General features: G+C 38.3%; 1 long non-coding RNA gene across 1 annotated transcript in view; it reads left to right on the forward strand.

The window, feature by feature from the left end:
* The first annotated feature begins 309 nt into the window (after positions 1-309).
* The window catches only part of LOC136291740 (uncharacterized), a 32,641-nt gene continuing 17,207 nt past the window's right edge, over positions 310-15,743 (forward strand). The window contains exons 1-2 of the long non-coding RNA XR_010721685.1: positions 310-433; positions 1,008-1,214. This is a non-coding gene — a long non-coding RNA (uncharacterized lncRNA). The remainder of the gene's footprint in view (positions 434-1,007; positions 1,215-15,743) is intronic.

Genomic DNA, 15,743 nt, shown 5'->3' on the forward strand with positions numbered 1-15,743 from the left:
ATTCTTTTTCCTTCCTATTATTTCTTCTTGGTCTTGCTGGTAATGGTGGCCCCACTGCTGTCATATACAACATATCAAATTGAAGTGACTTTTGACATTTCATATTCTGTTTTCTGTGTCAGTACTTCTTTAAGGAGAATTTGTGGGTAGCTCAGTAATTTCTGGGTAACTCAATTACAGATGAACCTAAATAGACTTCCCTTGTTTAAGAAAGTGGGTCATGCTAATGAGATCTGTCTGACTCTCTTTAAAAGGAGCAAATAGACCCTGCTCTAGAAGAGCAGTGTGTACTTATAGTGAGCAGTTTCATATGTGATGTTAGACACCCTGTTGGATGCCTAACTTAGGACTGGAATGCTGTCTTAGTAAAAACATTAGATAATGACTGTACTTGATGTAGCCTCTCTGATGGGACCTACACTGTGGCTAACAGGTATTTTTCCACAGTCACTGATTTTTATTTTGTGTTTAATGTCTTATTCATTTAACCACTCTTAACATCAAGTTTCTTAAACATGAGGGAAAACAGCAATTTTATTACTGCCAAGACAGGAACATGAATGGTAACATGGTGAGTAAGAACTGGCAGACCCAGCCATTCTGTCTGGAAAATTATTACTTTTTAAAGTGAAATAAAGGGAAACGCTTGCTGGAAGGAAGAATTTTGCTAGAGAAGTAAGGAGATTGGGAGGGGATATTGTCTTCCCCTGTTCATTTTGAGAATTTTGAAGTTATTTCTTTACAAAGAGCAGTATTTCTGCCTCCTAGAAAAATCATCTGTATTGACCCCATCCAGCCCTTCCTCAGTCTTGCACTGTGAGCCCCTGTATCCCATTCATTTGTTGCCATTTTTCTTTCTGTTTACTTCATCTTACCCCACAATTCTTTAATTTTAAAACCTACAGGAATGTGGCTTTGTTTCTAAACGCTTCTCTTCATTCATATTGTTTTATAGCTCTGTCACTTGTCTTAACTAAAGTCTTTACCTCCTTGTATTTTCTTACCAGCTCTGACTGTCTGAGAAACACAATTCCTTCTTGTATCCTCTATGAAGGACTGCAGATCTACTACGTCTCTTGATTTATCTTCTACATATCGGAAAAGGGATGAATAATATTATTCTGCCTGGTAATACATGTATTCTTTCAAGAATGAGGAGAGGGAATACAGTCTCTGAAGTTCATCCGAGGAGCAAAGATTTTGTAAGAATGCAGGTAAACAGAATATTTTTTATTATATGTAATACCCAAGTCACATTAGCCCTTTTGAAATGCAAGGTGGATATACTTTTAGTAGAAATTTGGACCATGTTTTCAGTGTATCAAGAATTTGAAAAACCCTTTTCCCTCTTATTGCAAGAATCCCACTGCCCTTATTGTCTTCTCAATAATCATGGAACAGTTGGAGAACAATCGCATGTGGAAAAAAAAAGGCAATTTCCTGTTCCAGCGTGGAGTATAAATGTAATTTCACTCTCTGCCTTCTTGTCTGTAGTAACCTCCTCAGGCTAAATTGAAGGACTTCTTGCTGGGAACTAGGATTGAAGAGAAAATCCCCTTCTCTTGCAGATACAGAACTCTTTTCTAGGTAGCATACAATGGATAAAAACTTGTTAAAAGACTAGATGTTGGTGATTAAACTGTAGGGGGAAAATTACTTGGCAAATGTTTTTCATATAGCAAATTAAAGATTTATCAAAATCTATTGTGTTTTTTACCATACTTCACCTGCAGTTCTAGGTCAATATATTAGAAAAACAGAAGATCTATGATTTGTACAGTTAATGTGGCTGCTCTTCTGTCTGCAGCTGATGGTGTTAAAATAAGGTCCATGATGTCCTACCATGCAGTCAGTGGGAAGTTCTTGGAAGTCTTAAAATAGCACCCAACTCTCTCATCAGATCTGCCAGACAAAAGTTTAAGAGTTCTGTGCTTCTGTTGAGTGTGGGGGTCATTTGTGTTATGGGTATTTATGGCAGAATTAGCATATCAGGAGTCCACGGACTCTGGGGTCCTAATCTTTGATTGTGGCCAATATGAAGGGATTCAGAAACTGGTAAAAGAAAATCTGTAATACTTATTCAGTTTTAAGGCAAGCTGTGCTTCTCAAAAATTCTTCATTATTCCCATCTTCATTACCTAGCATCCCTCACCCCTAACCAAGAAACAAACAAAAACAAACTGAAATAATCCCCAAGACCCCCAACTCTTTAAATGATGATCCACCATCAAGAAGGTTTAATAAAAGAATCTTCTCTCAGAAGACAAATTGATAACATTGAGACATCAATTAGTGCTTTTCTTAGCAAACTTAACAAACTATGCTGATTTGGTCTGGACTTCACATACTGCCTCTCTGTGGGGAATGTCTGCGATTCCCCAGAATCAGGGGAGTATGGTATGGCTATAAAGAGGCTGTGCTCTTGTTCATAAAGGCTTAAAAAGTTAGGGAAAATAGTGTTAGGTAACGCCAGGCTGCCTGACTTTTATCTAGTATAATGGATGGCAAACCCTGGGATCTGCTGGCAAAATTTGGTGTTTTTTCAAAAGTACAGAGAAATTTTCATTCCTTTTCACAGCAATGTCAGTACAATGAAATACAGTTTTGTGTTTAAATTAAGGTCAAGTAATTAGACTAAACGTATTCATAAAAAAAATAATGCATTGCAAAAAGACACACAACAATATCTGCAGTGCACTTTACATGGGGTGTTCAACTGTCGTACTGCAACACTGAGTTCACCAGGCTGAAACTCATACTCATTTGAATTTTCACAATTCTTACACTGGGCCTTGATATGGCTTATTCATCATATTCTTATCTGTAAACCCTCTCATATGGCTTTCTGTCATTTCTTGTCACTTAGAAGTCACAGGTTTCTCTTTCTGACTTGCATTACAAATTATTTGTCTGATATTTTTCCTATTACCAGTGTTGTCTTAAATGCTGGATGTCAGTGGTCTTTGCACATATATATTGGTCATGCAACCTGCTCAAGAGAACAGTGTACCATGTTGGATTTCCTCTTTACAGTAGTCTACCTCAATTCTATCATCTATGACATAATTCAGTGAACTCTCAATTTTTTGCTAGTCTCTAGCATTTTTAACTTCAGGATATAGAGTCTTCTAATAGACACCAGAAGACTTAATCTCGTTACCACTTCCCTAAGTACTTTGACTAGTTTATCACTTATGTCAAGATTTAATCCAGCATGGGTCTTTATCGAATTGCTGTAGTTGATTTCACAGCACTCTTCTCTCTTTGTCCCCTTCTAGTGCCTGCCTCTTCTCTGATGGTTCGTACTTCTTTAATCCAGGTGTTTTTCACCAGTGTATCCCATGATATTCCATCCCACTTTTCACAGCCCTCCACTTTGACTCTTTCCCTTATTTCAAATTTTCATATCCAAGCAGAGTTTTATTTCTTTCTCTTTGGTGTTAATGAGCTTCATCAATGGATATCTTTATGGGATTTGCTGATGATTTTAGATCACTGATTTCCGTACTTTAAATTCAATTATCTTTTATTTCTTTTAACTCCCTGAATGCTTTTGGAGCAACTCTTTTATTTAGAGGTCTAATGCAATATATTATTATATGATTACCCTATATGTCTTATTGCCAATTTGTAAATACATGTAGTGTCTTTTTCTTTCTCTTTCATTTTAGCAGAACAAAGTAAATCTGTTCAAAGATTTATATTATTACAATATCTCCTTAAATAGACAGCTTTCTCTTGGAAGAAATCTTCTGTTCTGACTGCCCATTGTCTCAGAGCTGTAAGGTTTTAGACAAAAGTGGAACAGTACTGCAGTAGGTCTGTGGTCTTCATCTGCCACTGTAAGTCCCTTATTTTATAACTGGCTGACTTGCCTATTCCATTCCTCTGCATAGCCCATTTCATTTGCCATACCTAGTGCTGGAAGCCAACATCTCCAAGTACTTAATGACTCCTCACCTGGACCATTTTATCTCTTATGGCTTATTACTCCCTTCTTTGGCTGTCTTTGTATCCTTTTTAAGAAAAAATTAAAATTAAAAACCCTAAACCAGATTTCTTTTCCGGTATTTGCACATCACTACACTCATGTGAACCAAGACTGGATTTGAACAAGGCTTCCAATAGCAAAGAACAAACAAATTTTTTCCGCCAGCCAGCATGTGTCTTCCTCCAAATTATTATTCTTAATAGGTACTTTAGATTTCAGCTACTAGTAGTCCATGGTATCTCATGATTATCTCATGAGTGATTGCTTTTCTAGTCTGACTGTGAAGGTACAACGTGGCAAACTTTATCTTAGCATTTTAGCAAACTCTTTCTGGTGAAAATCAGATAAATTGAAAAGAAGGTATAAAGTCCATCACATTTCCACTCAATAAAGCCATCCCTATTTATCAGATCTACAATTGTCAGCAGGCTGGAATGCTGGTTGACTGTAGCCATAAAAAACTTCACGTATAATAGCATCTTTCATCCCTCCCCCTCCTAAAAATTACAAAATTTCTCAAAGGCACTGAAATCCTAAATGATTTTTCTCACAGTTGAAAGTAAAAGAGCAAAGACAATGGCAATGACCAGTATTTATGTAAACAGTTGAGGTAAAGGGAAGGTAAAGCATGCAGGGAACTCAGGCAGTCCTTCACCTTGAGAGTCAGTGTGACCTACTCTTTTGCTCAGCCTTGTTCCTCAGACTCTGATGTAATTACAGCCCAGAGTGGGATACATCTGGCCTCACAATTATTTCAGCCAGTGCTCTAACACTTATGAGTGGATATTGTCAGGGCACATGAATTTGTAGGGGTCAAACTCCTGTAATTGTTCACACACTAACTCGTCCTTCACTGAGAGTGGACCTGTGTTTTCATCAACCTGGATTTTTGTTCACAAGGCTTGGGAGCCAAAAATGCTGGTAAAGAGAGAGGTGTAGAAAGTGTAGAGAAATTCTGCCTTTTCAGAGTTGGCGACTAGTTCACCTCTCCTATTAAAAAGTGGGCCAATAATTTCCTTCTGTTTCTGCATGTATTTCAGCAGGATAGTACCATTGGTATCTCTCTTCATACTCATTTGTCAGACTTGTGCTACCCCATGCCACAATGTATAATACACCTACACAGAACTAACTTCAGAGACAACCAAAAAGTGAGATACATCACATAAGGATGCAAAGAGCATTTAGTGCATGATGGATGTTCAGTTTGCAGTAAGAATGAGATGCTCTGACTCTAACTTTTCAGCTATGTCCATAGCTTTTCAGTCATGTCCTAGCTCTTATGTATATGACAATATGATGAACATCTAAACCCACCCTCTTAGCAACCAGGAATATAAGTCTCAAACACCAGGTAACTGATTCTCTTGTAGAATTCTCTCCATAAGGATCACTCTTCAGTTAGGGAGGATATCAGATGTAGTACACAGATGAGGCCAAGGTGATGATGATGATGATGACGGGTGAGTTAAACGCAGTTCTGAAGTTTATCCACATTTTTTTCCCATTCCAAGGTAAGTTGCTTGGATATTTATGAAAGGATATTTCAATGATTATCTAACATACTCATCAATATGTCTGAAAATGTACTGAAAAGAATGTACTATCAAAGAAAGCTTTAAGGCTTGAACACTTATGCATTAGATCAAGGACTTGGTCTCAAGTTCAAGTCAAAATTTACATGCATAGCCCCAGAACTCAAGAGTTACTGAAAAATACTCCTTGCATTTTATTTTTTTCAAAGCTCTAGCTGAACCTGTGCTTATTGACCTTCAAGGGACAAAACAATATCTTTCTTACTCAGGCCTTGCCTGAGGGGTGATGCAATGACAGACTGAATTGTCATTCTGGGAATTTGGTTGGCATTGTGTCAGTTTTGCTTCACATCAATTTAGATAACTGTGGCTTATCGTGTGTCTCTACGATGGAAAAGGTATATGATATATATGAAATGAAACCCATATATGTAAATATATCCTGGTAACCCTGGCAGCAAAATTATGTAAATGTCAACTGAAAAGCTCTGTCACACCATTAAGGATGAATGTGTGCATATCAGGATTTTAACTCTCTACGAGAGAATTATATTGTCACACAGTCATATTATAAAATACATGCGCATTTGCATTCCTTATGTGCAGAAATACTCCTATAATGAGTAGAGACTGCAGGATATGAATTTAAGGCTTAGAACTTAAGATATCTGGCAAATTAATTTCTGTTACTCTTATTAATTTTGTCTGATAACCATACTTGCAGTATTAAATGCTGTGACAAGATGCAGTACTCATCAGGCAATTCTGGACTCAGAGGGTGGATTCATCATCAGAAAGCTTTGTCAGTTTCTAGAAGTTTGGGAAAAATAAGCTATTGTGCAAAGTTGAATAATTCAAAAGCATCTTTCTTTCTTTCAGAGCCTCTTCTGGGTCCATGTTTTGGGTAAAGGTGTAAAATTTGGAAGTAGGGAAGCCTTTACAGCAGGGTATATCTGCTGTGAAATTCGTAATAAAAAGAGCCCAAACTTGGTCAAATTGCAGAATATAAACTTCTAAGAGTTTTACAGCTAGAATCTTCAGCAAGCTTAATCCTTTTTTAGCTCCTATTGGGAGGAAAATCCACAAACGCCAGAGGTTTATGTCCAAAAAGGAGACAGAAGAATGCTAGAAGTTCATTCGAATAAAGGGAGAGTCCATCGGGGCACGCGCCCGGCGGGGTTTCCTCTCCCTCGGGGTTTTGGAGGGCACATCCTCCTTTTATCCTAAACTCCCAGCCGCATGGTGCCCTCTTCCTTCCCCCTCTGGCTGAGGTACTCAGAAGGCACAGCCTTCCCGAACTGCCTTCCATGTATTCCCCCCTTGAACCTGCCATTTCACCCCAAAGCTCAGAAACCCAGGCTGTGGAGACCCTTCTCTGTTCCAGGAGCCGAGCTGTCTGGGCTCTGCAGCAAACCTGCTGCACAAAGTTAGGAGAGGCATTAGGACCCATTTTGAAGATGTTAACACCCACACCTTCACCATTTAAATTGTTTGTAGACATTAGCTTTCCTCTCACTACCGATGCCCAAACCACATGTTCATTGCTGAACAGAAGGAATGTGTATGACATATTCCCTGACATCTCTGTTACAGCCCTGGAGTGTGCATGTAGAGCTTCACAGTCGCCTTCTGCTTAGATTGAAGTACAGCGAAGCATTGAAAATTAGGAAAAAAATATGCAAGGATTTTTTTCTTTGTGCAGAAAAGAATATGTAAAACTAGAGGAAGGAGAGTGAATATGTTGGAAACTGACGGCTGAAATAGGTGTGTACAGGCGGGAGGCTTTTCCTGGTTGGAAGCAGGGATGCTGTCACTTAACATCCTTGAGAGAAAAGTGGCAAGTGAGAAATGTCTGGGGGAAAAATGGTGCCATGTCCCTATTGCAATAGGAAGGAAATTGAAGGTCTGGTCAGTCAATCAGTACTGACAGAGCTAGGAAAATCAGGAGAGAAAGCTGAATGGACTGCCATGAACAAACTGATGGGACGAGGAAACAAATTAGGAGTTTCTCTTTGGTAAGAAACCATCTGATAGAAGGAAACAAAGAGCTGTGAGAGGAAGATCTCGTCTGATTCTAGTAGGATGTTGGCCACCGGTCTAAAGAGCTGTTTGGTGGTTTGTCATTTTTGTTGTTTTGGTTTATTAAAAAACAAACAAACCAGAAAAAGCAGCAGGGACTGTCCTGTAAAATACCTGTGAAGCACTTGGCTGGAAGCAATTAGCAGGCCTACAAAGAGGATGGGAAGACGCTGACACTACTTCTTCCACATGCTCAAATGCTTGAGATATGTGTGGTGACTGACAAGTTCAATCTTAGGGATGTGAGCTGATTTTACATGCAGCATTTTCTGCTTTTCAACTTGCTTTAAAAATGCAAGATATTAAAGATACTCCAGAGTTAAAAAGCTTTTACATTTTATAATTAAAACTTAATTTTCCATTTATGAAACATTGCTGCTTCAACTTGGTTACTCCATTTCCTTGCCATATAATCTCCATATATTTTAGCATGAACCATGCTCACTTGCTAAAAAAATACTCAATACTTGATTTTTATTCTGTTATTCAGCATGCACTACAGGGCTTATAAGCAACCCCAAGCTATGAAGAGTTGAGATTTTTACTCCTCCTTTGTAAACATTACAAACATATTTAACTGCATTATAAATGGTAATGCATTTAGTATCATAATGTGAAGAATTTTCATTACTACTTCCAGTTGACTGCGGGAAAGCTTATTCACAGAGACTGAGGTGAAGAGCATCACATACTTGTGGTTGTACACCATCATGTGTCTGTGGCACAGTTTTTAAGAGCTCTCTGCATTGTATAGCCTATTATGTGTTCAAAGCACAATTCAGTTCCAGCTGGAAACACTCAACTGTTGTCCTGAGCAGACCGGGAGTAGCAAGGCAGGCATTCAAGAACTGAGGGAAAGAGCATGTAGTAGTAGGTGCTTGGTTTGAGTGACTTGCCTGATGGTGCCCAAATATTCTGTATCAAGGAGGGGAAGATTCTGATTTCACAGAAAAGTAAACTTGGCCTAAACTTGATACTACTCTTTCTCTTCCTGCAATCTCTTTTTTTTTTTTTTTTTTTTTTTTTTTAATGGAACTTTTTGCTTCCATGTCTTTCTTTCCAATGCTCTTCTTCTTCATTAAACATCCCTACTTTTCAGCAAAGGGCCTTCTTCTCAGGATTCATCACATTTAGTAAAATGTTATTTTCACAGTTTTTGAGACTGTGAGTAAATAAAGTGAACTATTGCTAAGATTTCTTAATGTCAAGGCAGTGCAGGAGACTAAAATTTTTAAGATTAAGAAAAGTATGGAACTAATAGCCTTAGGGAAGAAAAAAACCTGCAAGAGATTATAAATACAGTGAAGTGGAAAGCACTGCTAATAATCCCAGTTTCTGAATTCTGAAGTAAAAGGAAACATCATTAGGTGAGAGATATACGTACGGTAAGAATTGTCAATTTCGCAAATGTCTTGTCAGTTCAACTCTCATAAACATTCAAGAAATGCCACAAGGGAGAATTATTTTTATACCTCCAGAGAACAACAAGAGTAAAAATCTGTAAATGCTTCCTGTTACATCCTCACATAAATACATAATAAATTGTTAATGATTTATATATATAACTACTTGCTTATTGAAGGAAATCTTGACCATCTAATCAAACAGTCATAGTTCATTCCTACAGAAAGAGAGAAGACCAGGTGGAAGAATACAGTTACAATTACTATACACACACTTTTTCTTCTCCCTTTTTCTGCTGTTATGTTTACCCTTCTCCTTTGAGTTCCAGTGGTTTCATTCTGATATGTGAAGGGCAAGGCTGTGGTGAGACAGCATTATGTGGTGTCCTTTACTGGAGACAACTGATGTTCATGTCTTCTTCTTTCACTGCTCAGGATCTGTTAGGAGTCATTTTTGTTCGTTGACACACTTTCATATTTTTTGCTCTCTCCTTATTGTTTTGCAGCTTCACAATATACATGAATTTACTATATATGATACTTTATGTGATGTAGATACTATTTCTTTTCTCTGTAAGCCCTAACACCAGTTTTTTCAGTTTCTAGATATACATTTCTTTAACTTCTTTAAGCATTGGTGAGCTGTTTACAGCCATGTGGTCTCCAGTGCCAAGCCTGCTGCTGTTACAGCAAAATCAAGTAAAGCAAAGCACAGGAAGGACAGGAGGAGTCCAAACAAATCCAGCCCAACTAGATGTAACGCTTGGGGCTTCCAAACTTATAAAGCTGTGGTCTTTCAAACAAAAGCCTGTTAGGTATGGCAATGCCATAGTGCTGGGCTACAAAGCAGCATTGGCTTGCTGAGATTGACAGCACTGGATGGTACTGTCAAGGTAATTAAACCTGACCAAAGGGATAGCTGGTCTACATGGGAGTAATGCTGCCATGAAGAGATGAGATTAACCAGTAGCTCTTAATGTTCACAGGTAAAACATCTGTGATATAGATTTCTATGTTGTAATTTTATAATGTTTTCAAAAAGTAAAAAGAGTTACATTGCATTATAGAGTAAGAATTACCATTATGGATCAGGCTGGTCGTCCGTGCATTTCATTTTCTTTAAGCCAGCACTGGATGCTTCAGAGAGAAGTGCAAGAAACCCCAAGGTGGGCAATTATGGAATATTTTGTCCACATGGAAGGCTTCTTCCTAATTCTCAGCAGTTAAAGATTTGCTTGTTTACTGATGCATGAAGGCTTATAAAATTTAATAGTTGTTTTATGATTTTTTTCTACCTAAAATAATTGTGAACATTGCAAGTTTTTATATAAACATGAAGTCCACCTTAGAGTCCTAAGCTGTTGGCATCAGTGATTTCTGGTATTACTTAGTACCATAGCTTAACTATGCAGTGTGATAAAAATGAAAATATTTTATTGTTTGTTTTATTTGGCAGTTGCTGCATTCCAATTCCACTGAATGTATCATTGCTTTTCTTTAATTAGAAAATAACTCCTTATATTCCTCAGTCACCCATGGACATTTTTGAAAAATACATAGAGAAATTTAGGTTCTGTATTTGTGCATCAGATTTTTCCCCAGTGGGATATCTCTGATTTCTCAGTACTTTAGAAATACCTTCTAGTTACTAAGGTGTGTGAAGATAAAGCGGCATTGATTTTTTAAAAAATCTTGATGGAGACGTAGGGATTCCCATTTACTCAGTTGTTTTCATTGACTTTCAGTAGTCTCTGTCTGGTGTATTAGTCCCAGTTGGCCAGTTGAGTAGAAGTAATACTTTTCTCTAGGGTCAGTTCTCCAAACACACTGGGAGTTTGGGAGCTTCTTATTTCTCTCTACTAGAGGGTTCATGTGAATACTGACGCACTCTATGTTTTCTTCTCTTCTATCATATTGAAGTGTAATGAACTAGCAACAACCAGCCTCTCTGCCTATGCAGGCATGTTGTTAAAATTCACTTAAAGAAACTGGGACAATATTGAGCGTGGCAGTTCTTCATTGACCTGTAATTTAGATTCTAGACTGCTTTTTCTTCTCTCTATAGTTAGAAATAGTGTTTCTACTCTGCTTTGGGTCATCACTCTGCTTAAAGGTTTATTTTAAAAGTTGTTTTAAAGCTTGTTTTGAAAGGTTTTTATGTGGTTTCTTTGAATAATAAGCAAACATTTTTTATTCTAGTCCATTTCTTCATCAGTTGGTTTGGAACAATTTCCTTTTCCTTCAACAAAGCATTCTTTGTTAATTGACACAATTTGGACAGCGGTGAAGGTTTCTGGTGGTTACACTCTCTGTCATGTCTTTAGAAAGTATTGTTATCCAGTCTTGTTTAAAGTGTATCCATACACAGAATTTGCCCTGTGAAGCATTATTTCAAGTCTATATACTTGAAATTTAACCTGAATTCCCTGTTCTAGGATCCTACTGCTTCCCATTGTCTTGAAAATTGTGCTAAATAATTGCATTCGACCTGAAGAGCAGAAGGCTCTGAGGTCACTTTATTGTGACTTTTCAAAACATAAAGGGAGTTAACAGGAAGACAGACACTTTTTACCAAGGCTTATAGTGGGAGGACAAAAGGCAACAATTTAAAACTGATAGGGGTAGGTTTAGATTGGACCTAATTGGAATTTAGGTTTAGATTTGGGAAGAAATTTTTTTCATGAGGGTGATGAGACACAGGAACAGGTTACCCAGAGAAGTACTGTCAGTACCAGATGGTCTCCAGAGATTTCCTCCAAGCTGAATTGGAGAAAATGAGACAGTATTCAGTAATTATTGGTCATTAGCATAACTTCAGCGATAAAATGTATGAAGTGAAATGGAAATAACAAAGAAAAATTGTTTTCTCAGCAAGTCCCATGTTAGTTCTAGACCAGGACAATATATTTCCCACAAATCACTAGAAACTAGTAACCTGAAAACTATTTGTGACGTAATAAAAGTATACAGTGTCATGTAAAGATGGAAAGAAAAGTGGAGCACTGTTGCTGCAGATGTCATGGCCAACAGGAGAAAATGGATCATGTATAACTTCTCTGCTCTTTGTAGAATGCAGCCTTTTTCCCACTGGATGACTTTTGAAATCTAAAAACTGGTTGCAATGCTTTCTGAACATGGGGGGTGAGATTAATGGTTTCAAATAGTTCAGCAAGCCTTAAAAGAAAGCAGACCAGAAAAGAGGGTTTTAATGAAAAGACATTTATGTTTAAAAGCATAAGCAACCCTGCTCAAAAATTGTCTTAAAAGAAAGACTTTTGAAACCTATCCACTATGCATAGGACTTCATAATTAAAACCCTGAATTTTGCTTTTCAAGTTTAGAAGATCCCAGTAACAAGCAACCTGTAAAGGTGTTGTTAAAAAATTATTTTGTCTTTGCTGAAACCAGTATCTCTATGGACCCAAATTCTTTTCATTATTTCTTGGTATCACCAGACTGTGAAGGGTTGAACAATCTGAGAAATAATTAATATTTTGATGGTAACTTTGAGTAGACTGTATGAGTGAAAGTACTTGATAGGGTTATTCAGATGAGACTTCAAACTTTATTTTATAGTGTTGGGTTGTATTAATTTGTTTGGAATTAACTCCCATAATAATAATGGTCTTGGCTTGCAGTTTTGTTATAGATAAGATTGTGAAAAACCTCCATTCTGCTCAGTGCTTTACTGTAAAAATACTGGTGTTGAGTCAAGGGATACTGATAGATCAGAGTTTTGAGTGCTTCACTGCTTTGAAATACATCTGGTCCTAATGCAGATTTTCACCTGTGTCAATCAGTCAGCCCATGTTTATCCCAACGGGAGAGATTTCCTGTCAGATCCATCAATTAGATATTGTATCATAACCACATTAATCACCTGGGTAAATCAGACCAAGCCAGAATCAAATTCATTGTACCCATTAAAGACAGATATCATCTTATAAAATACATAATATGTCAAAGCTGACATAATCTTCACAGAAAAAAGAGAACAGCCCATCTATTTACTAAATGGAATAAATCAAGAGAGGGAAAAGAGAATTAAACTGGCATCTCTGCTATCTTTAGCAGAAGAAAGAAGACTTGAGCATTATACAGTAGGTACAGAAGAGCTCCCCTGCAGTGCCCTGGTGATCCCTTGCTCCCATACAAACCTCTTCTGACAGCTGACAGCATCAGCAAACTTTGCATCTTCCAGTAATGGCTCTTGAGCTGTGAGTTCAGCTCCAGCCATGAGCATTTCCCAGGCACAGGCTAACTGCCTCACCAACCTGCTATGAGCAGGGTTGAGTACATAATATTACAGAATAGTGTATGTTTACACTTGCCCAGTCATCACTTCTTTCTGGAGACAAGCTCTCCACTGGAGACACTTAAACACTCTTGGCGCTCGGCATTTTTGGGACAAGGATGCAGCAATTCTGTGAGACCATCCCTGCCCTTGCCTCGGTGATGCAGAGAATTTGACAAGTATTAGAGCCATATCTCCTGTTTCACTTTCTGTGAGCAAGTCTTCTCCCCAGCCTACAGCCCTGTCCTGCTGGCCAGCAGCTCACCCTGCAGGGAGTTCTCCCATCACGAGTTCCCCACATGCCTGGCACAGAGCAAAGGCATGTCAGTCATGGGGGCTGGCTTGGCAAGAGGCGCTGGGGGGTGCCCCAGCCCAGCACAGCTCTTACTTCTGTCCTGCACAGGCCTGTAGGTGGTTCCATGCTACTGCTCCTTTGACCCTGGGGTCTTCTGTCTGCAGTAGACAAGCACCAGCTTGCTTACACCCATCACCACGCATTGCATCCCTGCTGGGTGCTGTCCTGTGGGGGCCCCTGGGCTGCAGAACCCTCTGTCCTGGGCAGCTTCTGGGACTCCAGAAGTCCACCTGTAATGCTTCAGCTTTCAGAGAGCTGGCCAGTTTGCATTCCAGGGCGCCACAATATGGACAGACAGTTGCTTTCCCTTTCTTTTTACCAGTGGTATGTCTGCTTTTCTACAACTGGTTTGTGTCAGGTCCTAGGAAATAATCTAAGCTTATCTAAGTTTTAGTGTCAAAGCTGCCCCTTGAAAAAGCTTTTCAGAGTTCTTATCAGGCATTTAAAATCAACCGAGATTAACAAAGTCCAGATTTTAACTGGTACTTTGACTATCAAAGTATGTTGGTAAATACTAATGAACAGCTTCCTAAGTAGAGAATTCCTGATATATAGGTGATGTTTTGGTATATAGATTCATGTAAATTTCCTTCTACAGTATATTTAAAAGCCTGTAGTAAGAGTGGATGGAGCTACCTGATACTTTGCATTTAATAACATGTTACTTTTCTCGCAGTCATGGCTGCTCATTAGCTCCTTCTGATTTCTGGAATACTCTAGTTTTCAAAAATGCATGTTCAGAAACCTACACAGTCTTTGCATCTGAAAAATAACTTCAGGGTACTTGTTTCAGCTTCCAGTGACATAAAACAGATCACTTAAATCTACTAGAGTGGTGTTTCTTTCCCTTCTAAGGAAAAAAGCCTTATTGAAAAGTTGAACCTTCTTAACTAGGAAAAGGAAGAGGATTAAAATAAGTGACAGATGAAATAAATTCCTCTTTCTAATTGGGTAGTTCCTCTTCTGCAAACAGCCATTCACCAAAGAATCACATGGATAATAATTTTTTGCCCTCATATTTTGGAGCATAAGGAAACCTAGCTGTGCTGTGACATGTGACAGATAGAACCACACACAGACACACACAGGTTTTGTTCCTTCCCCCTCTGTGATTCTGAGCAGAGATATTCTGAAGTATATACAAATCACAGAGCAGGTATTGTGACAACAAGTAATTATAGAATGATTCTCAGGGTATAGGAAACAAACACTGCAGAGGCTGTAGATGAAGTGTTGGCAGTTCTGGGGTTTCTGCATGGAAAACACAGGAAAAAAATAACATGCATCAAGGTATCCATAAAGGACAGTGGAGAAAAAAAATTGTAGAAGGATTTTGGAGAAGGATAAGTTTAATTTGCAAAAGCTATTGTTATGGTGGTTACTGAAACACTCATGCGGAGTTCTGCATTAAAGGATAAAAGAATAGTGGATCTTTGCCAACCTGCTCTGTATGGATGCTACATTGAGAGTAGGCTGAAGAAGGTACCATGCCTGATCACACACCAGTGGAAGACAACACACATTGATGAACAAAATGTCCAGTTCATGTGTACCGAGTGGGAAGACAGTGGTGAATAATTATTTCCTGTTTAATGATATTTTTGGTTTATGAACCTAAAGATTTTTAAAGACTTTGATCTTATGCCATACAAGCCTGCAGGATTTTGTGTAGGAAGACACAGCTGGCAAAGTTAGGAAGCACAAAATGCTATCCTTCTACTGTCCTAGTAAGGCCAACGTAAGTGAATGTCAAATAGCTCAGATGATTACTTGTCCTGGGGAGCCATTATAGGCAGTAGCCAGGATTAGGCTTTCAGCTGAGACATTGCTCCTGAGAATCGGAAAATGAGGGATTATTTAGGTGAAAAGATAATGGCTGAAAAAGCATTATGAAACCTCAGAGTGGGAGGAAAAAGGCCAAGGCTGGAGAGACAGAACTGAATAGATTAAAGGAGAATTGTTAAGATAAAAATGACATCGTAAAAAATATATACCTGTGTTACTAAAAACATACAGGACTATTAAAATGAAAGGTCTTTCAGAAATCTAATTTATCCTTTCACTCTCTGGTTTTTAGATAACAGTG

This window comes from Chamaea fasciata, unplaced genomic scaffold (genome assembly GCF_029207755.1).
Source record: "Chamaea fasciata isolate MVZ Bird 193981 ecotype frontalis unplaced genomic scaffold, bChaFas1.0.hap1 SCAF_7, whole genome shotgun sequence".
Classification (NCBI taxonomy): Eukaryota; Metazoa; Chordata; class Aves; order Passeriformes; family Sylviidae; genus Chamaea; species Chamaea fasciata.